The 26,094-nt window shown below is 64.2% G+C and overlaps 4 pseudogenes; all 4 read right to left on the reverse strand.

The window, feature by feature from the left end:
* Window positions 1-474: 474 nt before the first annotated feature.
* Window positions 475-583, reverse strand: LOC125972967 (5S ribosomal RNA; annotated as a pseudogene).
* Window positions 584-9,557: 8,974 nt separating this feature from the next.
* Window positions 9,558-9,676, reverse strand: LOC125972951 (5S ribosomal RNA; annotated as a pseudogene).
* Window positions 9,677-10,519: 843 nt separating this feature from the next.
* Window positions 10,520-10,638, reverse strand: LOC125972955 (5S ribosomal RNA; annotated as a pseudogene).
* Window positions 10,639-14,645: 4,007 nt separating this feature from the next.
* LOC125972977 (5S ribosomal RNA) lies at window positions 14,646-14,754 on the reverse strand (annotated as a pseudogene).
* Between the last annotated feature and the right edge of the window lie 11,340 nt (window positions 14,755-26,094).

Below are 26,094 nucleotides of genomic sequence, written 5' to 3' on the forward strand. Positions count from 1 at the left end.
GACCCCGGATAAGCGGAAGAAGATGGATGGATGGATGGACAACCAGGGCCGAAACAGGCTTTCTTCCAAGGCTTTTGGTGTTTTCTGGAAACATGGCTATCATGAAAAGTTATTGACAGCTTTTTATGCGGTAGCACGAATTTGCCGTTGCGACCTGCATTTTGCTGAATCAAAATAAATGCCTTGAAAAGTTTAAAAACACTTCATGGAAGTGTTGTGTTGGGTTCTTTTACAAGTCAAGCCTGCTGCTTTGAGTTCACAGGGAGCCATGCTCACTGTACATAGTCTGCTCTCTAGCGGTAAAAAATTTAACTACAATGCTGTGGATGTCACCACATAATATAGCTTTCAAACTCGTGTTATAGTTTTAATGTCGGAGTTTAAATTAGGCTTGCTGTTTCCAGATGCCATTCGTGATGGGTGTTGTAAAAAATAGCTTCTTAAACGATTGAAGTGCACATAAGAAAAAGAAAAAGCTTACAGCACCTGTTATTCCCAGGCGGTCTCCCATCCAAGTACTAACCAGGCCCGACCCTGCTTAGCTTCCGAGATCGGAGGTTCTCAGGGTAGTATGGCCGTAAGCCGTGAGGTGACCCAACATTTTGCATTTTATAGACACAATCGCCCCTGAAACTAGCGAGCGAGCCAATGAAGCCTTCAAAACTGCTTCGGGATATGGAGACCAAGCATCCTGCATTAAAAGACAAACCTTAACCACTTCGGGTTTCATTGTCTCCGATTACGCCTGGATGGGACCGGCTCGTTTCTGAGAAACAAGCTCGGTGCTCCCAATAATTCAACGTAATGGTGACTTTTATTTTTATGTGTTTTATATTTGTTTTTATGCCAGTCGTATCATTTTATTTAATCGTATTTACCGTATTTTCCGGTGTACAGGTCGACTCGGTGTATAAGTCGACCCCCTAAAATTCGACGGAAATTTACGATTTTATGATATATCCTTTGTATAAGTCGAGCTCAATTGTTGCATTATATTAGACTTCAAAATTCAATATGCGAAATTTATTGACGAAATGTCTTCAAATTCTGGTAGGCCGTGCGCATGCTGCTGTTTATAAGCACCGCGGAGGAGATCGCGGCTGGCGAGCTCGCGCACGCCGCCCGGCACCAACGGGAGGCCGGAAATAGCTCCAAGCCGAGCGGATCGGCACTTTATAAGCACCGCGGAGGAGATCGCGGCGCCTCATTGGACTTCCAGCGGCCGGCGAGCTCGCGCACCCGCCCGGCACATCCGGGAGGCCGTGCGCACGAGCCAAGTGGCCGAAAATAGCCCCCGCCGAGCGGATCGGCTGTTTATAAGCACCGCGGAGGTGGTCGCGGCGCCTCATTCGACTTCCAGCGGCCGGCGAGCTCGCGCACCCGCCCGGCACATCCGGGAGGCCGTGCGCACGAGACAAGTGGCCGAAAATAGCCCCCGCCGAGCGGATCGGCTGTTTATAAGCACCGCGGAGGTGGTCGGGCGCCTCATTCGACTTCCAGCGGCCGGCGAGCTCGCGCACCCGCCCGGCACATCCGGGAGGCCGTGCGCACGAGCCAAGTGGCCGAAAATAGCCCCCGCCGAGCGGATGGGCTGTTTATAAGCACCGCGGAGGTGGTCGCGGCGCCTCATTCGACTTCCAGCGGCCGGCAAGCTCGCGCACCCGCCCGGCACATCCGGGAGGCCGTGCGCACGAGCCAAGTGGCCGAAAATAGCCCCCGCCGAGCGGATCGGCTGTTTATAAGCACCGCGGAGGTGGTCGGGCGCCTCATTCGACTTCCAGCGGCCGGCGAGCTCGCGCACCCGCCCGGCACATCCGGGAGGCCGTGCGCACGAGCCAAGTGGCCGAAAATAGCCCCCGCCGAGCGGATCGGCTGTTTAGAAGCACCGCGGAGGTGGTCGCGGCGCCTCATTCGACTTCCAGCGGCCGGCGAGCTCGCGCACCCGCCCGGCACATCCGGGAGGCCGTGCGCACGAGCCAAGTGGCCGAAAATAGCCCCCGCCGAGCGGATCGGCTGTTTATAAGCACCGCGGAGGTGGTCGCGGCGCCTCATTTGACTTCCAGCGGCCGGCGAGCTCGCGCACCCGCCCGGCACATCCGGGAGGCCGTGCGCACGAGCCAAGTGGCCGAAAATAGCCCCCGCCGAGCGGATCGGCTGTTTATAAGCACGGCGGAGGTGGTCGCGGCGCCTCATTCGACTTCCAGCGGCCGGCGAGCTCGCGCACCCGCCCGGCACATCCGGGAGGCCGTGCGCACGAGCCAAGTGGCCGAAAATAGCCCCCGCCGAGCGGATCGGCTGTTTATAAGCACCGCGGAGGTGGTCGCGGCGCCTCATTCGACTTCCAGCGGCCGGCGAGCCCGCGCACCCGCCCGGCACATCCGGGAGGCCGTGCGCACGAGCCAAGTGGCTGAAAATAGCCCCCGCCGAGCGGATCGGCTGTTTATAAGCACCGCGGAGGTGGTCGCGGCGCCTCATTCGACTTCCAGCGGGCGGCGAGCTCGCGCACCCGCCCGGCACATCCGGGAGGCCGTGCGCACGAGCCAAGTGGCCGAAAATAGCCCCCGCCGAGCGGATCGGCTGTTTATAAGCACCGCGGAGGTGGTCGCGGCGCCTCATTCGACTTCCAGCGGCCGGCGAGCCCGCGCACCCGCCCGGCACATCCGGGAGGCCGTGCGCACGAGCCAAGTGGCCGAAAATAGCCCCCGCCGAGCGTATCGGCTGTTTATAAGCACCGCGGAGGTGGCCGCGGCGCCTCATTCGACTTCCAGCGGCCGGCGAGCTCGCGCACCCGCCCGGCACATCCGGGAGGCTGTGCGCACGAGCCAAGTGGCCGAAAATAGCCCCCGCCGAGCGGATCGGCTGTTTGTAAGCACCGCGGAGGTGGTCGCGGCGCCTCATTCGACTTCCAGCGGCCGGCGAGCTCGCGCACCCGCCCGGCACATCCGGGAGGCCGTGCGCACGAGCCAAGTGGACGAAAATAGCCCCCGCCGAGCGGATCGGCTGTTTGTAAGCACCGCGGAGGTGGTCGCGGCGCCTCATTCGACTTCCAGCGGCCGGCGAGCTCGCGTACCCGCCCGGCAACTCCGGGAGGCCGTGCGCACGAGCCAAGTGGCCGAAAATAGCCCCCGCCGAGCGGATCGGCTGTTTATAAGCACCGCGGAGGTGGTCGCGGCGCCTCATTCGACTTCCAGCGGCCGGCGAGCTCGCGCACCCGCCCGGCACATCCGGGAGGCCGTGCGCACGAGCCAAGTGGCCGAAAATAGCCCCCGCCGAGCGGATCGGCTGTTTATAAGCACCGCGGAGGTGGTCGCGGCGCCTCATTCGACTTCCAGCGGCCGGCGAGCTCGCGCACCCGCCCGGCACATCCGGGAGGCCGTGCGCACGAGCCAAGTGGCCGAAAATAGCCCCCGCCGAGCGGATCGGCTGTTTATAAGCACCGCGGAGGTGGTCGCGGCGCCTCATTCGACTTCCAGCGGCCAGCGAGCTCGCGCACCCGCCCGGCACATCCGGGAGGCCGTGCGCACGAGCCAAGTGGCCGAAAATAGCCCCCGCCGAGCGGATCGGCTGTTTATAAGCACCGCGGAGGTGGTCGCGGCGCCTCATTCGACTTCCAGCGGCCGGCGAGCTCGCGCACCCGCCCGGCACATCCGGGAGGCCGTGCGCACTAGCCAAGTGGCCGAAAATAGCCCCCGCCGAGCGGATCGGCTGTTTATAAGCACCGCGGAGGTGGTCGCGGCGCCTCATTCGACTTCCAGCGGCCGGCGAGCCCGCGCACCCGCCCGGCACATCCGGGAGGCCGTGCGCACGAGCCAAGTGGCCGAAAATAGCCCCCGCCGAGCGGATCGGCTGTTTATAAGCACCGCGGAGGTGGTCGCGGCGCCTCATTCGACTTCCAGCGGCCGGCGAGCTCGCGCACCCGCCCGGCACATCCGGGAGGCCGTGCGCACGAGCCAAGTGGCCGAAAATAGCCCCCGCCGAGCGGATCGGCTGTTTATAAGCACCGCGGAGGTGGTCGCGGCGCCTCATTCGACTTCCAGCGGCCGGCGAGCCTGCGCACCCGCCCGGCACATCCGGGAGGCCGTGCGCACGAGCCAAGTGGCCGAAAATAGCCCCCGCCGAGCGGATCGGCTGTTTATAAGCACCGCGGAGGTGGTCGCGGCGCCTCATTCGACTTCCAGCGGCCGGCGAGCTCGCGCACCCGCCCGGCACATCCGGGAGGCCGTGCGCACGAGCCAAGTGGCCGAAAATAGCCCCCGCCGAGCGGATCGGCTGTTTATAAGCACCGCGGAGGTGGTCGCGGCGCCTCATTCGACTTCAAGCGGCCGGCGAGCTCGCGCACGCGCCCGGCACATCCGGGAGGCCGTGCGCACGAGCCAAGTGGCCGAAAATAGCCCCCGCCGAGCGGATCGGCAGTTTATAAGCACCGCGGAGGTGGTCGCGGCGCCTCATTCGACTTCCAGCGGCCGGCGAGCTCGCGCACCCGCCCGGCACATCCGGGAGGCCGTGCGCACGAGCCAAGTGGCCGAAAATAGCCCCCGCCGAGCGGATCGGCTGTTTATAAGCACCGCGGAGGTGGTCGCGGCGCCTCATTCGACTTCCAGCGGCTGGCGAGCTCGCGCACCCGCCCGGCACATCCGGGAGGCCGTGCGCACGAGCCAAGTGGACGAAAATAGCCCCCGCCGAGCGGATCGGCTGTTTGTAAGCACCGCGGAGGTGGTCGCGGCGCCTCATTCGACTTCCAGCGGCCGGCGAGCTCGCGCACCAGCCCGGCAACTCCGGGAGGCCGTGCGCACGAGCCAAGTGGCCGAAAATAGCCCCCACCGAGCGGATCGGCTGTTTGTAAGCACCGCGGAGGTGGTCGCGGCGCCTCATTCGACTTCCAGCGGCCGGCGAGCTCGCGCACCAGCCCGGCAACTCCGGGAGGCCGTGCGCACGAGCCAAGTGGCCGAAAATAGCCCCCGCCGAGCGGATCGGCTGTTTATAAGCACCGCGGAGGTGGTCGCGGCGCCTCATTCGACTTCCAGCGGCCGGCGAGATCGCGCACCCGCCCGGCACATCCGGGAGGCCGTGCGCACGAGCCAAGTGGCCGAAAATAGCCCCCGCCGAGCGGATCGGCTGTTTATAAGCACCGCGGAGGTGGTCGCGGCGCCTCATTCGACTTCAAGCGGCCGGCGAGCTCGCGCACCCGCCCGGCACATCCGGGAGGCCGTGCGCACGAGCCAAGTGGCCGAAAATAGCCCCCGCCGAGCGGATCGGCTGTTTATAAGCACCGCGGAGGTGGTCGCGGCGCCTCATTCGACTTCCAGCGGCCGGCGAGCTCGCGCACCCGCCCGGCACATCCGGGAGGCCGTGCGCACGAGCCAAGTGGCCGAAAATAGCCCCCGCCGAGCGGATCGGCAGTTTATAAGCACCGCGGAGGTGGTCGCGGCGCCTCATTCGACTTCCAGCGGCCGGCGAGCTCGCGCACCCGCCCGGCACATCCGAGAGGCCGTGCGCACGAGCCAAGTGGCCGAAAATAGCCCCCGCCGAGCGGATCGGCTGTTTATAAGCACCGCGGAGGTGGTCGCGGCGCCTCATTCGACTTCCAGCGGCCGGCGAGATCGCGCACCCGCCCGGCACATCCGGGAGGCCGTGCGCACGAGCCAAGTGGCCGAAAATAGCCCCCGCCGAGCGGATCGGCTGTTTATAAGCACCGCGGAGGTGGTCGCGGCGCCTCATTCGACTTCCAGCGGCCGGCGAGCTCGCGCACCCGCCCGGCACATCCGGGAGGCCGTGCGCACGAGCCAAGTGGCCGAAAATAGCCCCCGCCGAGCGGATCGGCTGTTTATAAGCACCGCGGAGGTGGTCGCGGCGCCTCATTCGACTTCCAGCGGCCGGCGAGCTCGCGCACCCGCCCGGCACATCCGGGAGGCCGTGCGCACGAGCCAAGTGGCCGAAAATAGCCCCCGCCGAGCGGATCGGCTGTTTATAAGCACTGCGGAGGTGGTCGCGGCACCTCATTCGACTTCCAGCGGCCGGCGAGCTCGCGCACCCGCCCGGCACATCCGGGAGGCCGTGCGCACGAGCCAAGTGGCCGAAAATAGCCCCCGCCGAGCGGATCGGCTGTTTATAAGCACCGCGGAGGTGGTCGCGGCGCCTCATTCGACTTCCAGCGGCCGGCGAGCCCGCGCACCCGCCCGGCACATCCGGGCGGCCGTGCGCACGAGCCAAGTGGCCGAAAATAGCCCCCGCCGAGCGGATCGGCTGTTTATAAGCACCGCGGAGGTGGTCGCGGCGCCTCATTCGACTTCCAGCGGCCGGCGAGCTCGCGCACCCGCCCGGCACATCCGGGAGGCCGTGCGCACGAGCCAAGTGGCCGAAAATAGCCCCCGCCGAGCGGATCGGCTGTTTATAAGCACCGCGGAGGTGGTCGCGGCGCCTCATTCGACTTCCAGCGGCCGGCGAGCTTGCGCACCCGCCCGGCACATCCGGGAGGCCGTGCGCACGAGCCAAGTGGCCGAAAATAGCCCCCGCCGAGCGGATCGGCTGTTTATAAGCACCGCGGAGGTGGTCGCGGCGCCTCATTCGACTTCCAGCGGCCGGCGAGCCCGCGCACCCGCCCGGCACATCCGGGAGGCCGTGCGCACGAGCCAAGTGGCCGAAAATAGCCCCCGCCGAGCGGATCGGCTGTTTATAAGCACCGCGGAGGTGGTCGCGGCGCCTCATTCGACTTCCAGCGGCCGGCGAGCTCGCGCACCCGCCCGGCACATCCGGGAGGCCGTGCGCACGAGCCAAGTGGCCGAAAATAGCCCCCGCCGAGCGGATTGGCTGTTTATAAGCACCGCGGAGGTGGTCGCGGCGCCTCATTCGATTTCCAGCGGCCGGCGAGCTCGCGCACCCGCCCGGCACATCCGGGAGGCCGTGCGCACGAGCCAAGTGGACGAAAATAGCCCCCACCGAGCGGATCGGCTGTTTGTAAGCACCGCGGAGGTGGTCGCGGCGCCTCATTCGACTTCCAGCGGCCGGCGAGCTCGCGCACCCGCCCGGCAACTCCGGGAGGCCGTGCGCACGAGCCAAGTGGACGAAAATAGCCCCCGCCGAGCGGATCGGCTGTTTATAAGCACCGCGGAGGTGGTCGCGGCGCCTCATTCGACTTCCAGCGGCCGGCGAGCTCGCGCACCCGCCCGGCACATCCGGGAGGCCGTGCGCACGAGCCAAGTGGCCGAAAATAGCCCCCGCCGAGCGGATCGGCTGTTTATAAGCACCGCGGAGGTGGTCGCGGCGCCTCATTCGACTTCAAGCGGCCGGCGAGCTCGCGCACCCGCCCGGCACATCCGGGAGGCCGTGCGCACGAGCCAAGTGGCCGAAAATAGCCCCCGCCGAGCGGATCGGCTGTTTATAAGCACCGCGGAGGTGGTCGCGGCGCCTCATTCGACTTCCAGCGGCCGGCGAGCTCGCGCACCCGCCCGGCACATCCGGGAGGCCGTGCGCACGAGCCAAGTGGCCGAAAATAGCCCCCGCCGAGCGGATCGGCTGTTTATAAGCACCGCGGAGGTGGTCGCGGCGCCTCATTCGATTTCCAGCGGCCGGCGAGCTCGCGCACCCGCCCGGCACATCCGGGAGTCCGTGCGCACGAGCCAAGTGGACGAAAATAGCCCCCGCCGAGCGGATCGGCTGTTTGTAAGCACCGCGGAGGTGGTCGCGGCGCCTCATTCGACTTCCAGCGGCCGGCGAGCTCGCGCACCCGCCCGGCAACTCCGGGAGGCCGTGCGCACGAGCCAAGTGGCCGAAAATAGCCCCCGCCGAGCGGATCGGCTGTTTATAAGCACCGCGGAGGTGGTCGCGGCGCCTCATTCGACTTCCAGCGGCCGGCGAGCTCGCGCACCCGCCCGGCACATCCGGGAGGCCGTGCGCACGACCCAAGTGGCCGAAAATAGCCCCCGCCGAGCGGATCGGCTGTTTATAAGCACCGCGGAGGTGGTCGCGGCGCCTCATTCGACTTCAAGCGGCCGGCGAGCTCGCGCACCCGCCCGGCACATCCGGGAGGCCGTGCGCACGAGCCAAGTGGCCGAAAATAGCCCCCGCCGAGCGGATCGGCTGTTTATAAGCACCGCGGAGGTGGTCGCGGCGCCTCATTCGACTTCCAGCGGCCGGCGAGCTCGCGCACCCGCCCGGCACATCCGGGAGGCCGTGCGCACGAGCCAAGTGGCCGAAAATAGCCCCCGCCGAGCGGATCGGCTGTTTATAAGCACCGCGGAGGTGGTCGCGGCGCCTCATTCGACTTCCAGCGGCCGGCGAGATCGCGCACCCGCCCGGCACATCCGGGAGGCCGTGCGCACGAGCCAAGTGGCCGAAAATAGCCCCCGCCGAGCGGATCGGCTGTTTATAAGCACCGCGGAGGTGGTCGCGGCGCCTCATTCGACTTCCAGCGGCCGGCGAGCTCGCGCACCCGCCCGGCACATCCGGGAGGCCGTGCGCACGAGCCAAGTGGCCGAAAATAGCCCCCGCCGAGCGGATCGGCTGTTTATAAGCACCGCGGAGGTGGTCGCGGCGCCTCATTCGACTTCCAGCGGCCGGCGAGCTCGCGCACCCGCCCGGCACATCCGGGAGGCCGTGCGCACGAGCCAAGTGGCCGAAAATAGCCCCCGCCGAGCGGATCGGCTGTTTATAAGCACCGCGGAGGTGGTCGCGGCGCCTCATTCGACTTCCAGCGGCCGGCGAGATCGCGCACCCGCCCGGCACATCCGGGAGGCCGTGCGCACGAGCCAAGTGGCCGAAAATAGCCCCCGCCGAGCGGATCGGCTGTTTATAAGCACCGCGGAGGTGGTCGCGGCGCCTCATTCGACTTCCAGCGGGCCGCGCACTCGCGCACGCCGCCCGGTTCAAATTTTCTAAGTGCAACGCACAATGAGATGCATGAGAAACGGCCTTGGTTACCATCACATTTGAAGCGATGAATACGAAGTTAAATTTTATGACTCGGTGTATAAGTCGAGGTCGATTTTTTTCGGTCGATTTTGGATCGAAAAAGGTCGACCAATACACCGGCAAATACGGTATATATACTTATTATAAATGTAGTATTTATTTATATAGATTTATTGTTTATTTATATATATAAAGGCAGGTCCGCAAAAATATTTCTGACGCGTAGCCGGTCCGTGGCGCAAGAAAGGTTGGGGACCACTAGTCTAAAAGAATCTGGCCGTAACTGGAATAGGGTTCTACGCGAATGCCCAACGGAAAAGTGAAGTGCACAAAACCTGCATTTGGCTGTATCAAAATAAATGTCATGAAAAAGGTAAAAACACTACATGGAAGCGCAATGTGTTGTGCTGGGTTCTTTTACAAGTAAAGACTGCTGCTTTGAGTTCACAGGGAGCCATGCTCTTTATTCACTGTACATAGAGGTTTTGAACTCGTGTTGTAGTTTCAGTGTCGGAGTTCAAACTAGGCTTGCAGTTTCCGAATGCCATTCGTGATGGGTGTTGTAAAAAGGTCTTGGCTTAAACGATTGAAGTGCACATAAGAAAAAAAAAAAAAAAAAAGAGCTTGAAGTGCACATAAGAAAAAGAAAAAGCTTACAGCACCTCGTATTCCCAGGCAGTCTCCCATCCAAGTACTAACCAGGCCCGACCCTGCTTAGCTTCCGAGATAAGACGAGATCAGGCGTTCTCAGGGTAGTATGGCCGTAAGCCGTGAGGTGACCCAACATTTTGCATTTTATAGACACAATCGCCCCTGAAACTAGCGAGCAAGCCAATGAAGCCTTCAAAACTGCTTCGGCACATGGAGACCAAGCATCCTGCATTAAAAGACAAACCTTAACCACTTCGGGTTTCATTGTCTCCGATTACGCCTGGATGGGACCGGCTCGTTTCTGAGAAACAAGCTCGGTGCTCCCAATAATTCAACGTAATGGTGACTTTTATTTTTATGTGGTTTATATTTGTTTTTATGCCAGTCGTATCATTTTATTTAATCCTATTTATATATATTTATTATAAATGTAGTATTTATTTATATAGATTTATTGTTTATTTATATATATAAAGGCAGGTCCGCAAAAATATTTCTGACGCGTAGCCGGTCCGTGGCGCAAGAAAGTTTGGGGACCACTAGTCTAAAAGAATCTGGCCGTAACTGGAATAGGGTTCTACGCGAATGCCCAACGGAAAAGTGAAGTGCACAAAACCTGCATTTGGCTGTATCAAAATAAATGTCATGAAAAAGGTAAAAACACTACATGGAAGCGCAATGTGTTGTGCTGGGTTCTTTTACAAGTAAAGACTGCTGCTTTGAGTTCACAGGGAGCCATGCTCTTTATTCACTGTACATAGTCTGTCCTCTAGCGGTAAAAACGTGAACTGCAATGCTATGGCTGTCGCCACACAATGTAGGTTTTAAACTCGTGTTGTAGTTTCAGTGTCGGAGTTCAAACTAGGCTTGCAGTTTCCGAATGCCATTCGTGATGGGTGCTGTAAAAAGTTCTTGGCTTAAACGATTGAAGTGCACATAAGAAAAAAAAAAAAAAAAAAAAAGCTTACGGTAACTGGTATTCCCAGGCGGTCTCCCATCCAAGTACTAACCAGGCCCGACCCTGCTTAGCCTCCGAGATCGGACGAGAGCGGGCGCTCTCAGGGTAGTATTGCCGTAAGCCGTGAGACCGCTCAGAATTTTTCATTTTATAGACACAATCGCCCCTGAAACCATGCCAAGCAGCGGCGGGACTTGATGGCTGTGGTAAAAGTTTCCTTTCACAATTGACGTGGGAAAAAAAAAAAAAAAAAAGGCTTTCAGCACCTGGTATTCCCGGACGGTCACCCTTCCCTTTTGTTTTTCTTTTTTTTTTTACAACCAGGGCCCCCCTCCGCGAGTCGTCACCTTATCGTGGTGGAGGGGTTTGCGTGCCCCTATGATCCTAGGAGCCATGCTGTCGGGGGCTTCATGCCCCTGGTAGGGTCACCCATGGCAAACGGGTCCTAGGTGAGGGGCCAGACAAAGCACGGCTCACAAGCCTCTTATGATGAGTAATATAAATGGACTTAGTTTTCCCTCGCCCGGACGCGGGTCACCGGGGCCTCCCTCTGGAGCCAGGCCTGGAGGCGGGGCTCGAAGGCGAGCGTCTGGTGGCCGGGCCTTCGCCCATGGGGCCCGGCCGGGCATAGCCCGAAATGGAAACGTGGGTCCCCCTTCCCATGGGCTCACCACCTGTGGGAGGGGCCGAAGGGGTCGGGTGCAATGTTAGCTGGGCGGCAGCCAAAGGCGGGGACCTTGGCGGTCTGATCCCCGGCTGCAGAAGCTGGCTCTTGGGACATGGAATGTCACCTCTCTGGCTGGAAAGGAGCCCGAGCTGGTGTGCGAGGCAGAAAGATTCCGACTAGATATAGTCGGACTAGCCTCCACACACAGTTTGGGTTCCGGTACAAGCCCTCTCGAGAGGGGTTGGACTCTCTTCCACTCTGGAGTTGCCCACGGTGAGAGGCGTCGAGCAGGTGTGGGTATACTTATTGCCCCCCGGCTGGGCGCCTGCACATTGGGGTTCACCCCGGTGAACGAGAGGGTAGCCTCCCTCCGCCTTCGGGTGGGGGGACGGGTCCTGACTGTTGTTTGTGTCTATGCACCAAACAGCAGCTCAGAGTACCCACCCTTCTTGGGGTCCCTGGAGGAAGTGCTGGAGAGCGCTCCTTCTGGGGACTCTATCGTTCTACTGGGTGACTTCAATGCTCACGTGGGCAATGACAGTGAGACCTGGAAGGGCGTGATTGGGAGGAACGGCCCCCCTGATCTGAACCCGAGCGGTGTTCTATTGTTGGACTTCTGTGCTCGACACGGATTTTCAATAATGAACACCATGTTCAAACATAAGGGTGTCCATGTGTGCACTTGGCACCAGGACACCCTAGGCCGCAGTTCGATGATCGACTTTGTAGTCGTGTCATCGGATTTGCGGCCGCATGTTTTGGACACTCGGGTGAAGAGAGGGGCGGAGCTGTCAACTGATCACCACCTGGTGGTGGGTTGGCTCCGATGGTGGGGGAAGATGCCGGTCCGACCTGGCAGACCCAAACGCTCTGTGAGGGTCTGCTGGGAACGTCTGGCAGAATCTCCTGTCAGGAAGAGCTTCAACTCCCACCTCCGGCAGAGCTTTTCCCACGTCCCGGGGGAGGCGGGGGACATTGAGTCCGAGTGGACCATGTTCCGCGCCTCCATTGTTGAGGCGGCCGACCGGAGCTGTGGCCGTAAGGTCGTTGGTGCCTGTCGTGGCGGCAACCCCCGAACCCGCTGGTGGACACCGGCGGTAAGGGATGCCGTCAAGCTGAAGAAGGAGTCCTATCGGGCCGTTTTGGCCTGCGGGACTCCGGAGGCAGCTGACAGGTACCGGATGGCCAAGCGGAACGCGGCTTCGGCGGTTGCTGAGGCAAAAACCCGGGCGTGGGAGGAGTTCGGTGAGGCCATGGAGAATGACTTTCGGACGGCTTCGAGGAAATTCTGGTCCACCATCCGGCGTCTCAGGAGGGGGAAGCAGTGCAACGTCAACACTGTTTACAGTGGGGATGGCGTGCTGCTGACCTCGACTCGGGACGTCGTGAGTCGGTGGGGAGAATACTTCGAAGACCTCCTCAATTCCACCTACACGCCTTCCATTGAGGAAGCAGGGCCTAGAGACTCTGAGGCGGATTCTCCAATCTCTGGGGTCGAAGTCACTGAGGTAGTTAAAAAAACTCCTCGGTGGCAAGGCCCCGGGGGTGGATGAGATCCGCCCAGAGTTCTTAAAGGCTCTGGATGTTGTGGGGCTGTCATGGCTGACACGCCTCTACAACGTTGCGTGGATATCGGGGACAGTGCCTCTGGATTGGCAGACTGGGGTGGTGGTTCCCCTCTTTAAGAAGGGGGACCGGAGGGTGTGTTCCAATTACAGGGGAATCACACTCCTCAGCCTCCCTGGTAAGGTCTATTCAGGGGTGCTGGAGAGGAGGGTCCGTCGGGAGGTCGAACCTCGGATTCAGGAGGAGCAGTGTGGCTTTCGTCCTGGCCGTGGAACAGTGGACCAGCTCTACACCCTCGGCAGGATCCTCGAGGGTGCATGGGAGTTTGCCCAACCAGTCCACATGTGTTTTGTGGACTTGGAGAAGGCGTTCGACCGTGTCCCTCGGGAGGTTCTGTGGAGGGTGCTTCGGGAGTACGGGGTGCCGAGCCAACTGATAAGGGCGGTTCGGTCCCTGTATCACCGATGCCAGAGTCTGGTCCGCATTTCCGGCAGTAAGTCGGATTCGTTCCCAGTGAGGGTTGGACTCCGCCAAGGCTGCCCTTTGTCACCGATTCTGTTCATAATTTTTATGGACAGAATTTCTAGGCGCAGCCGAGGCGTTGAGGGGGTCCGGTTTGGGGACCTCAGCATCGCGTCTCTGCTTTTTGCAGATGACGTGGTGCTGTTGGCTTCTTCAGGCCGTGATCTCCAGCTCTCGCTGGAACGGTTCGCAGCCGAGTGTGAAGCGGTCGGGATGAGGGTCAGCACCTCCAAATCCGAGTCCATGGTCCTCGATCGGAAAAGGGTGGAATGCCCTCTCCGGATCGGGGATGAGATCCTGCCCCAAGTGGAGGAGTTCAAGTATCTTGGAGTCTTGTTCACGAGTGAGGGGAGGATGGAGCGTGAGATCGACAGGCGGATCGGTGCAGCGTCGGCAGTAATGCGGACCCTGTACCGGTCCGTTGTGGTGAAGAGAGAGCTGAGCCAAAAGGCAAAGCTCTCAATTTACCGGTCGATTTATGCTCCTACCCTCACCTATGGTCACGAGCTATGGGTCGTGACCGAAAGAACGAGATCTCGGATACAAGCGGCCGAAATGAGTTTTCTCCGCAGGATGTCCGGGCTCTCCCTTAGAGATAGGGTGAGAAGCTCGGTCATCCGGGAGAGACTCGGAGTAGAGTCGCTACTCCTCCACGTTGAGAGGAGCCAGATGAGGTGGCTCGGGCATCTTATCAGGATGCCTCCTGGACGCCTCCCTGGGGAGGTGTTCCGGGCATGTCCCACCGGTAGGAGACCCCAGGGACGACCCAGGACGCGCTGGAGAGACTATGTCTCTCAGCTGGCCTGGGAACGCCTTGGGATCCCCCGGGATGAGCTGGATGAAGTGGCTGGGGAGAGGGAAGTCTGGGAGTCCCTCCTGAAGCTGTTGCCCCCGCGACCCGACCCCGGATAAGCGGAAGAAGATGGATGGATGGATGGACAACCAGGGCCGAAACAGGCTTTCTTCCAAGGCTTTTGGTGTTTTCTGGAAACATGGCTATCATGAAAAGTTATTGACAGCTTTTTATGCGGTAGCACGAATTTGCCGTTGCGACCTGCATTTTGCTGAATCAAAATAAATGCCTTGAAAAGTTTAAAAACACTTCATGGAAGTGTTGTGTTGGGTTCTTTTACAAGTCAAGCCTGCTGCTTTGAGTTCACAGGGAGCCATGCTCACTGTACATAGTCTGCTCTCTAGCGGTAAAAAATTTAACTACAATGCTGTGGATGTCACCACATAATATAGCTTTCAAACTCGTGTTATAGTTTTAATGTCGGAGTTTAAATTAGGCTTGCTGTTTCCAGATGCCATTCGTGATGGGTGTTGTAAAAAATAGCTTCTTAAACGATTGAAGTGCACATAAGAAAAAGAAAAAGCTTACAGCACCTGTTATTCCCAGGCGGTCTCCCATCCAAGTACTAACCAGGCCCGACCCTGCTTAGCTTCCGAGATCGGAGGTTCTCAGGGTAGCATGGCCGTAAGCCGTGAGGTGACCCAACATTTTGCATTTTATAGACACAATCGCCCCTGAAACTAGCGAGCGAGCCAATGAAGCCTTCAAAACTGCTTCGGCACATGGAGACCAAGCATCCTGCATTAAAAGACAAACCTTAACCACTTCGGGTTTCATTGTCTCCGATTACGCCTGGATGGGACCGGCTCGTTTCTGAGAAACAAGCTCGGTGCTCCCAATAATTCAACGTAATGGTGACTTTTATTTTTATGTGTTTTATATTTGTTTTTATGCCAGTCGTATCATTTTATTTAATCGTATTTACCGTATTTTCCGGTGTACAGGTCGACTCGGTGTATAAGTCGACCCCCTAAAATTCGACGGAAATTTACGATTTTATGATATATCCTTTGTATAAGTCGAGCTCAATTGTTGCATTATATTAGACTTCAAAATTCAATATGCGAAATTTATTGACGAAATGTCTTCAAATTCTGGTAGGCCGTGCGCATGCTGCTGTTTATAAGCACCGCGGAGGAGATCGCGGCTGGCGAGCTCGCGCACGCCGCCCGGCACCAACGGGAGGCCGGAAATAGCTCCAAGCCGAGCGGATCGGCACTTTATAAGCACCGCGGAGGAGATCGCGGCGCCTCATTGGACTTCCAGCGGCCGGCGAGCTCGCGCACCCGCCCGGCACATCCGGGAGGCCGTGCGCACGAGCCAAGTGGCCGAAAATAGCCCCCGCCGAGCGGATCGGCTGTTTATAAGCACCGCGGAGGTGGTCGCGGCGCCTCATTCGACTTCCAGCGGCCGGCGAGCTCGCGCACCCGCCCGGCACATCCGGGAGGCCGTGCGCACGAGACAAGTGGCCGAAAATAGCCCCCGCCGAGCGGATCGGCTGTTTATAAGCACCGCGGAGGTGGTCGGGCGCCTCATTCGACTTCCAGCGGCCGGCGAGCTCGCGCACCCGCCCGGCACATCCGGGAGGCCGTGCGCACGAGCCAAGTGGCCGAAAATAGCCCCCGCCGAGCGGATCGGCTGTTTATAAGCACCGCGGAGGTGGTCGCGGCGCCTCATTCGACTTCCAGCGGCCGGCAAGCTCGCGCACCCGCCCGGCACATCCGGGAGGCCGTGCGCACGAGCCAAGTGGCCGAAAATAGCCCCCGCCGAGCGGATCGGCTGTTTATAAGCACCGCGGAGGTGGTCGGGCGCCTCATTCGACTTCCAGCGGCCGGCGAGCTCGCGCACCCGCCCGGCACATCCGGGAGGCCGTGCGCACGAGCCAAGTGGCTGAAAATAGCCCCCGCCGAGCGGATCGGCTGTTTAGAAGCACCGCGGAGGTGGTCGCGGCGCCTCATTCGACTTCCAGCGGCCGGCGAGCTCGCGCACCCGCCCGGCACATCCGGGAGGCCGTGCGCACGAGCCAAGTGGCCGAAAATAGCCCCCGCCGAGCGGATCGGCTGTTTATAAGCACCGCGGAGGTGGTCGCGGCGCCTCATTTGACTTCCAGCGGCCGGCGAGCTCGCGCACCCGCCCGGCACATCCGGGAGGCCGTGCGCACGAGCCAAGTGGCCGAAAATAGCCCCCGCCGAGCGGATCGGCTGTTTATAAGCACCGCGGAGGTGGTCGCGGCGCCTCATTCGACTTCCAGCGGCCGGCGAGCTCGCGCACCCGCCCGGCACATCCGGGAGGCCGTGCGCACGAGCCAAGTGGCCGAAAATAGCCCCCGCCGAGCGGATCGGCTGTTTATAAGCACCGCGGAGGTGGTCGCGGCGCCTCATTCGACTTCCAGCGGCCGGCGAGCCCGCGCACCCGCCCGGCACATCCGGGAGGCCGTGCGCACGAGCCAAGTGGCTGAAAATAGCCCCCGCCGAGCGGATCGGCTGTTTATAAGCACCGCGGAGGTGGTCGCGGCGCCTCATTCGACTTCCAGCGGGCGGCGAGCTCGCGCACCCGCCCGGCACATCCGGGAGGCCGTGCGCACGAGCCAAGTGGCCGAAAATAGCCCCCGCCGAGCGGATCGGCTGTTTATAAGCACCGCGGAGGTGGTCGCGGCGCCTCATTCGACTTCCAGCGGCCGGCGAGCCCGCGCACCCGCCCGGCACATCCGGGAGGCCGTGCGCACGAGCCAAGTGGCCGAAAATAGCCCCCGCCGAGCGTATCGGCTGTTTATAAGCACCGCGGAGGTGGCCGCGGCGCCTCATTCGACTTCCAGCGGCCGGCGAGCTCGCGCACCCGCCCGGCACATCCGGGAGGCTGTGCGCACGAGCCAAGTGGCCGAAAATAGCCCCCGCCGAGCGGATCGGCTGTTTGTAAGCACCGCGGAGGTGGTCGCGGCGCCTCATTCGACTTCCAGCGGCCGGCGAGCTCGCGCACCCGCCCGGCACATCCGGGAGGCCGTGCGCACGAGCCAAGTGGACGAAAATAGCCCCCGCCGAGCGGATCGGCTGTTTGTAAGCACCGCGGAGGTGGTCGCGGCGCCTCATTCGACTTCCAGCGGCCGGCGAGCTCGCGTACCCGCCCGGCAACTCCGGGAGGCCGTGCGCACGAGCCAAGTGGCCGAAAATAGCCCCCGCCGAGCGGATCGGCTGTTTATAAGCACCGCGGAGGTGGTCGCGGCGCCTCATTCGACTTCCAGCGGCCGGCGAGCTCGCGCACCCGCCCGGCACATCCGGGAGGCCGTGCGCACGAGCCAAGTGGCCGAAAATAGCCCCCGCCGAGCGGATCGGCTGTTTATAAGCACCGCGGAGGTGGTCGCGGCGCCTCATTCGACTTCCAGCGGCCGGCGAGCTCGCGCACCCGCCCGGCACATCCGGGAGGCCGTGCGCACGAGCCAAGTGGCCGAAAATAGCCCCCGCCGAGCGGATCGGCTGTTTATAAGCACCGCGGAGGTGGTCGCGGCGCCTCATTCGACTTCCAGCGGCCAGCGAGCTCGCGCACCCGCCCGGCACATCCGGGAGGCCGTGCGCACGAGCCAAGTGGCCGAAAATAGCCCCCGCCGAGCGGATCGGCTGTTTATAAGCACCGCGGAGGTGGTCGCGGCGCCTCATTCGACTTCCAGCGGCCGGCGAGCTCGCGCACCCGCCCGGCACATCCGGGAGGCCGTGCGCACTAGCCAAGTGGCCGAAAATAGCCCCCGCCGAGCGGATCGGCTGTTTATAAGCACCGCGGAGGTGGTCGCGGCGCCTCATTCGACTTCCAGCGGCCGGCGAGCCCGCGCACCCGCCCGGCACATCCGGGAGGCCGTGCGCACGAGCCAAGTGGCCGAAAATAGCCCCCGCCGAGCGGATCGGCTGTTTATAAGCACCGCGGAGGTGGTCGCGGCGCCTCATTCGACTTCCAGCGGCCGGCGAGCCCGCGCACCCGCCCGGCACATCCGGGAGGCCGTGCGCACGAGCCAAGTGGCCGAAAATAGCCCCCGCCGAGCGGATCGGCTGTTTATAAGCACCGCGGAGGTGGTCGGGCGCCTCATTCGACTTCCAGCGGCCGGCGAGCTCGCGCACCCGCCCGGCACATCCGGGAGGCCGTGCGCACGAGCCAAGTGGCTGAAAATAGCCCCCGCCGAGCGGATCGGCTGTTTAGAAGCACCGCGGAGGTGGTCGCGGCGCCTCATTCGACTTCCAGCGGCCGGCGAGCTCGCGCACCCGCCCGGCACATCCGGGAGGCCGTGCGCACGAGCCAAGTGGCCGAAAATAGCCCCCGCCGAGCGGATCGGCTGTTTATAAGCACCGCGGAGGTGGTCGCGGCGCCTCATTTGACTTCCAGCGGCCGGCGAGCTCGCGCACCCGCCCGGCACATCCGGGAGGCCGTGCGCACGAGCCAAGTGGCCGAAAATAGCCCCCGCCGAGCGGATCGGCTGTTTATAAGCACCGCGGAGGTGGTCGCGGCGCCTCATTCGACTTCCAGCGGCCGGCGAGCTCGCGCACCCGCCCGGCACATCCGGGAGGCCGTGCGCACGAGCCAAGTGGCCGAAAATAGCCCCCGCCGAGCGGATCGGCTGTTTATAAGCACCGCGGAGGTGGTCGCGGCGCCTCATTCGACTTCCAGCGGCCGGCGAGCCCGCGCACCCGCCCGGCACATCCGGGAGGCCGTGCGCACGAGCCAAGTGGCTGAAAATAGCCCCCGCCGAGCGGATCGGCTGTTTATAAGCACCGCGGAGGTGGTCGCGGCGCCTCATTCGACTTCCAGCGGGCGGCGAGCTCGCGCACCCGCCCGGCACATCCGGGAGGCCGTGCGCACGAGCCAAGTGGCCGAAAATAGCCCCCGCCGAGCGGATCGGCTGTTTATAAGCACCGCGGAGGTGGTCGCGGCGCCTCATTCGACTTCCAGCGGCCGGCGAGCCCGCGCACCCGCCCGGCACATCCGGGAGGCCGTGCGCACGAGCCAAGTGGCCGAAAATAGCCCCCGCCGAGCGTATCGGCTGTTTATAAGCACCGCGGAGGTGGCCGCGGCGCCTCATTCGACTTCCAGCGGCCGGCGAGCTCGCGCACCCGCCCGGCACATCCGGGAGGCTGTGCGCACGAGCCAAGTGGCCGAAAATAGCCCCCGCCGAGCGGATCGGCTGTTTGTAAGCACCGCGGAGGTGGTCGCGGCGCCTCATTCGACTTCCAGCGGCCGGCGAGCTCGCGCACCCGCCCGGCACATCCGGGAGGCCGTGCGCACGAGCCAAGTGGACGAAAATAGCCCCCGCCGAGCGGATCGGCTGTTTGTAAGCACCGCGGAGGTGGTCGCGGCGCCTCATTCGACTTCCAGCGGCCGGCGAGCTCGCGTACCCGCCCGGCAACTCCGGGAGGCCGTGCGCACGAGCCAAGTGGCCGAAAATAGCCCCCGCCGAGCGGATCGGCTGTTTATAAGCACCGCGGAGGTGGTCGCGGCGCCTCATTCGACTTCCAGCGGCCGGCGAGCTCGCGCACCCGCCCGGCACATCCGGGAGGCCGTGCGCACGAGCCAAGTGGCCGAAAATAGCCCCCGCCGAGCGGATCGGCTGTTTATAAGCACCGCGGAGGTGGTCGCGGCGCCTCATTCGACTTCCAGCGGCCGGCGAGCTCGCGCACCCGCCCGGCACATCCGGGAGGCCGTGCGCACGAGCCAAGTGGCCGAAAATAGCCCCCGCCGAGCGGATCGGCTGTTTATAAGCACCGCGGAGGTGGTCGCGGCGCCTCATTCGACTTCCAGCGGCCAGCGAGCTCGCGCACCCGCCCGGCACATCCGGGAGGCCGTGCGCACGAGCCAAGTGGCCGAAAATAGCCCCCGCCGAGCGGATCGGCTGTTTATAAGCACCGCGGAGGTGGTCGCGGCGCCTCATTCGACTTCCAGCGGCCGGCGAGCTCGCGCACCCGCCCGGCACATCCGGGAGGCCGTGCGCACTAGCCAAGTGGCCGAAAATAGCCCCCGCCGAGCGGATCGGCTGTTTATAAGCACCGCGGAGGTGGTCGCGGCGCCTCATTCGACTTCCAGCGGCCGGCGAGCCCGCGCACCCGCCCGGCACATCCGGGAGGCCGTGCGCACGAGCCAAGTGGCCGAAAATAGCCCCCGCCGAGCGGATCGGCTGTTTATAAGCACCGCGGAGGTGGTCGCGGCGCCTCATTCGACTTCCAGCGGCCGGCGAGCCCGCGCACCCGCCCGGCACATCCGGGAGGCCGTGCGCACGAGCCAAGTGGCCGAAAATAGCCCCCGCCGAGCGGATCGGCTGTTTATAAGCACCGCGGAGGTGGTCGCGGCGCCTCATTCGACTTCCAGCGGCCGGCGAGCTCGCGCACCCGCCCGGCACATCCGGGAGGCCGTGCGCACGAGCCAAGTGGCCGAAAATAGCCCCCGCCGAGCGGATCGGCTGTTTATAAGCACCGCGGAGGTGGTCGCGGCGCCTCATTCGACTTCCAGCGGCCGGCGAGCCTGCGCACCCGCCCGGCACATCCGGGAGGCCGTGCGCACGAGCCAAGTGGCCGAAAATAGCCCCCGCCGAGCGGATCGGCTGTTTATAAGCACCGCGGAGGTGGTCGCGGCGCCTCATTCGACTTCCAGCGGCCGGCGAGCTCGCGCACCCGCCCGGCACATCCGGGAGGCCGTGCGCACGAGCCAAGTAGCCGAAAATAGCCCCCGCCGAGCGGATCGGCTGTTTATAAGCACCGCGGAGGTGGTCGCGGCGCCTCATTCGACTTCAAGCGGCCGGCGAGCTCGCGCACGCGCCCGGCACATCCGGGAGGCCGTGCGCACGAGCCAAGTGGCCGAAAATAGCCCCCGCCGAGCGGATCGGCAGTTTATAAGCACCGCGGAGGTGGTCGCGGCGCCTCATTCGACTTCCAGCGGCCGGCGAGCTCGCGCACCCGCCCGGCACATCCGGGAGGCCGTGCGCACGAGCCAAGTGGCCGAAAATAGCCCCCGCCGAGCGGATCGGCTGTTTATAAGCACCGCGGAGGTGGTCGCGGCGCCTCATTCGACTTCCAGCGGCCGGCGAGCTCGCGCACCCGCCCGGCACATCCGGGAGGCCGTGCGCACGAGCCAAGTGGACGAAAATAGCCCCCGCCGAGCGGATCGGCTGTTTGTAAGCACCGCGGAGGTGGTCGCGGCGCCTCATTCGACTTCCAGCGGCCGGCGAGCTCGCGCACCAGCCCGGCAACTCCGGGAGGCCGTGCGCACGAGCCAAGTGGCCGAAAATAGCCCCCACCGAGCGGATCGGCTGTTTGTAAGCACCGCGGAGGTGGTCGCGGCGCCTCATTCGACTTCCAGCGGCCGGCGAGCTCGCGCACCAGCCCGGCAACTCCGGGAGGCCGTGCGCACGAGCCAAGTGGCCGAAAATAGCCCCCGCCGAGCGGATCGGCTGTTTATAAGCACCGCGGAGGTGGTCGCGGCGCCTCATTCGACTTCCAGCGGCCGGCGAGATCGCGCACCCGCCCGGCACATCCGGGAGGCCGTGCGCACGAGCCAAGTGGCCGAAAATAGCCCCCGCCGAGCGGATCGGCTGTTTATAAGCACCGCGGAGGTGGTCGCGGCGCCTCATTCGACTTCAAGCGGCCGGCGAGCTCGCGCACCCGCCCGGCACATCCGGGAGGCCGTGCGCACGAGCCAAGTGGCCGAAAATAGCCCCCGCCGAGCGGATCGGCTGTTTATAAGCACCGCGGAGGTGGTCGCGGCGCCTCATTCGACTTCCAGCGGCCGGCGAGCTCGCGCACCCGCCCGGCACATCCGGGAGGCCGTGCGCACGAGCCAAGTGGCCGAAAATAGCCCCCGCCGAGCGGATCGGCAGTTTATAAGCACCGCGGAGGTGGTCGCGGCGCCTCATTCGACTTCCAGCGGCCGGCGAGCTCGCGCACCCGCCCGGCACATCCGGGAGGCCGTGCGCACGAGCCAAGTGGCCGAAAATAGCCCCCGCCGAGCGGATCGGCTGTTTATAAGCACCGCGGAGGTGGTCGCGGCGCCTCATTCGACTTCCAGCGGCCGGCGAGATCGCGCACCCGCCCGGCACATCCGGGAGGCCGTGCGCACGAGCCAAGTGGCCGAAAATAGCCCCCGCCGAGCGGATCGGCTGTTTATAAGCACCGCGGAGGTGGTCGCGGCGCCTCATTCGACTTCCAGCGGCCGGCGAGCTCGCGCACCCGCCCGGCACATCCGGGAGGCCGTGCGCACGAGCCAAGTGGCCGAAAATAGCCCCCGCCGAGCGGATCGGCTGTTTATAAGCACCGCGGAGGTGGTCGCGGCGCCTCATTCGACTTCCAGCGGCCGGCGAGCTCGCGCACCCGCCCGGCACATCCGGGAGGCCGTGCGCACGAGCCAAGTGGCCGAAAATAGCCCCCGCCGAGCGGATCGGCTGTTTATAAGCACTGCGGAGGTGGTCGCGGCACCTCATTCGACTTCCAGCGGCCGGCGAGCTCGCGCACCCGCCCGGCACATCCGGGAGGCCGTGCGCACGAGCCAAGTGGCCGAAAATAGCCCCCGCCGAGCGGATCGGCTGTTTATAAGCACCGCGGAGGTGGTCGCGGCGCCTCATTCGACTTCCAGCGGCCGGCGAGCCCGCGCACCCGCCCGGCACATCCGGGAGGCCGTGCGCACGAGCCAAGTGGCCGAAAATAGCCCCCGCCGAGCGGATCGGCTGTTTATAAGCACCGCGGAGGTGGTCGCGGCGCCTCATTCGACTTCCAGCGGCCGGCGAGCTCGCGCACCCGCCCGGCACATCCGGGAGGCCGTGCGCACGAGCCAAGTGGCCGAAAATAGCCCCCGCCGAGCGGATCGGCTGTTTATAAGCACCGCGGAGGTGGTCGCGGCGCCTCATTCGACTTCCAGCGGCCGGCGAGCTTGCGCACCCGCCCGGCACATCCGGGAGGCCGTGCGCACGAGCCAAGTGGCCGAAAATAGCCCCCGCCGAGCGGATCGGCTGTTTATAAGCACCGCGGAGGTGGTCGCGGCGCCTCATTCGACTTCCAGCGGCCGGCGAGCCCGCGCACCCGCCCGGCACATCCGGGAGGCCGTGCGCACGAGCCAAGTGGCCGAAAATAGCCCCCGCCGAGCGGATCGGCTGTTTATAAGCACCGCGGAGGTGGTCGCGGCGCCTCATTCGACTTCCAGCGGCCGGCGAGCTCGCGCACCCGCCCGGCACATCCGGGAGGCCGTGCGCACGAGCCAAGTGGCCGAAAATAGCCCCCGCCGAGCGGATCGGCTGTTTATAAGCACCGCGGAGGTGGTCGCGGCGCCTCATTCGATTTCCAGCGGCCGGCGAGCTCGCGCACCCGCCCGGCACATCCGGGAGGCCGTGCGCACGAGCCAAGTGGACGAAAATAGCCCCCACCGAGCGGATCGGCTGTTTGTAAGCACCGCGGAGGTGGTCGCGGCGCCTCATTCGACTTCCAGCGGCCGGCGAGCTCGCGCACCCGCCCGGCAACTCCGGGAGGCCGTGCGCACGAGCCAAGTGGACGAAAATAGCCCCCGCCGAGCGGATCGGCTGTTTATAAGCACCGCGGAGGTGGTCGCGGCGCCTCATTCGACTTCCAGCGGCCGGCGAGCTCGCGCACCCGCCCGGCACATCCGGGAGGCCGTGCGCACGAGCCAAGTGGCCGAAAATAGCCCCCGCCGAGCGGATCGGCTGTTTATAAGCACCGCGGAGGTGGTCGCGGCGCCTCATTCGACTTCAAGCGGCCGGCGAGCTCGCGCACCCGCCCGGCACATCCGGGAGGCCGTGCGCACGAGCCAAGTGGCCGAAAATAGCCCCCGCCGAGCGGATCGGCTGTTTATAAGCACCGCGGAGGTGGTCGCGGCGCCTCATTCGACTTCCAGCGGCCGGCGAGCTCGCGCACCCGCCCGGCACATCCGGGAGGCCGTGCGCACGAGCCAAGTGGCCGAAAATAGCCCCCGCCGAGCGGATCGGCTGTTTATAAGCACCGCGGAGGTGGTCGCGGCGCCTCATTCGATTTCCAGCGGCCGGCGAGCTCGCGCACCCGCCCGGCACATCCGGGAGGCCGTGCGCACGAGCCAAGTGGACGAAAATAGCCCCCGCCGAGCGGATCGGCTGTTTGTAAGCACCGCGGAGGTGGTCGCGGCGCCTCATTCGACTTCCAGCGGCCGGCGAGCTCGCGCACCCGCCCGGCAACTCCGGGAGGCCGTGCGCACGAGCCAAGTGGCCGAAAATAGCCCCCGCCGAGCGGATCGGCTGTTTATAAGCACCGCGGAGGTGGTCGCGGCGCCTCATTCGACTTCCAGCGGCCGGCGAGCTCGCGCACCCGCCCGGCACATCCGGGAGGCCGTGCGCACGAGCCAAGTGGCCGAAAATAGCCCCCGCCGAGCGGATCGGCTGTTTATAAGCACCGCGGAGGTGGTCGCGGCGCCTCATTCGACTTCAAGCGGCCGGCGAGCTCGCGCACCCGCCCGGCACATCCGGGAGGCCGTGCGCACGAGCCAAGTGGCCGAAAATAGCCCCCGCCGAGCGGATCGGCTGTTTATAAGCACCGCGGAGGTGGTCGCGGCGCCTCATTCGACTTCCAGCGGCCGGCGAGCTCGCGCACCCGCCCGGCACATCCGGGAGGCCGTGCGCACGAGCCAAGTGGCCGAAAATAGCCCCCGCCGAGCGGATCGGCTGTTTATAAGCACCGCGGAGGTGGTCGCGGCGCCTCATTCGACTTCCAGCGGCCGGCGAGATCGCGCACCCGCCCGGCACATCCGGGAGGCCGTGCGCACGAGCCAAGTGGCCGAAAATAGCCCCCGCCGAGCGGATCGGCTGTTTATAAGCACCGCGGAGGTGGTCGCGGCGCCTCATTCGACTTCCAGCGGCCGGCGAGCCCGCGCACCCGCCCGGCACATCCGGGAGGCCGTGCGCACGAGCCAAGTGGCCGAAAATAGCCCCCGCCGAGCGGATCGGCTGTTTATAAGCACCGCGGAGGTGGTCGCGGCGCCTCATTCGACTTCCAGCGGCCGGCGAGCTCGCGCACCCGCCCGGCACATCCGGGAGGCCGTGCGCACGAGCCAAGTGGCCGAAAATAGCCCCCGCCGAGCGGATCGGCTGTTTATAAGCACCGCGGAGGTGGTCGCGGCGCCTCATTCGACTTCCAGCGGCCGGCGAGATCGCGCACCCGCCCGGCACATCCGGGAGGCCGTGCGCACGAGCCAAGTGGCCGAAAATAGCCCCCGCCGAGCGGATCGGCTGTTTATAAGCACCGCGGAGGTGGTCGCGGCGCCTCATTCGACTTCCAGCGGCCGGCGAGCTCGCGCACCCGCCCGGCACATCCGGGAGGCCGTGCGCACGAGCCAAGTGGCCGAAAATAGCCCCGCCGAGCGGATCGGCTGTTTATAAGCACCGCGGAGGTGGTTGCGGCGCCTCATTCGACTTCCAGCGGGCGGCGAGCTCGCGCACCCGCCCGGCACATCCGGGAGGCCGTGCGCACGAGCCAAGTGGCCGAAAATAGCCCCCGCCGAGCGGATCGGCTGTTTATAAGCACCGCGGAGGTGGTCGCGGCGCCTCATTCGACTTCCAGCGGCCGGCGAGCCCGCGCACCCGCCCGGCACATCCGGGAGGCCGTGCGCACGAGCCAAGTGGCCGAAAATAGCCCCCGCCGAGCGGATCGGCTGTTTATAAGCACCGCGGAGGTGGTCGCGGCGCCTCATTCGACTTCCAGCGGCCGGCGAGCTCGCGCACCCGCCCGGCACATCCGGGAGGCCGTGCGCACGAGCCAAGTGGCCGAAAATAGCCCCCGCCGAGCGGATCGGCTGTTTATAAGCACCGCGGAGGTGGTCGCGGCGCCTCATTCGACTTCCAGCGGCCGGCGAGCTTGCGCACCCGCCCGGCACATCCGGGAGGCCGTGCGCACGAGCCAAGTGGCCGAAAATAGCCCCCGCCGAGCGGATCGGCTGTTTATAAGCACCGCGGAGGTGGTCGCGGCGCCTCATTGG

This window comes from Syngnathus scovelli, chromosome 7 (genome assembly GCF_024217435.2).
Source record: "Syngnathus scovelli strain Florida chromosome 7, RoL_Ssco_1.2, whole genome shotgun sequence".
NCBI lineage: Eukaryota > Metazoa > Chordata > Actinopteri > Syngnathiformes > Syngnathidae > Syngnathus > Syngnathus scovelli.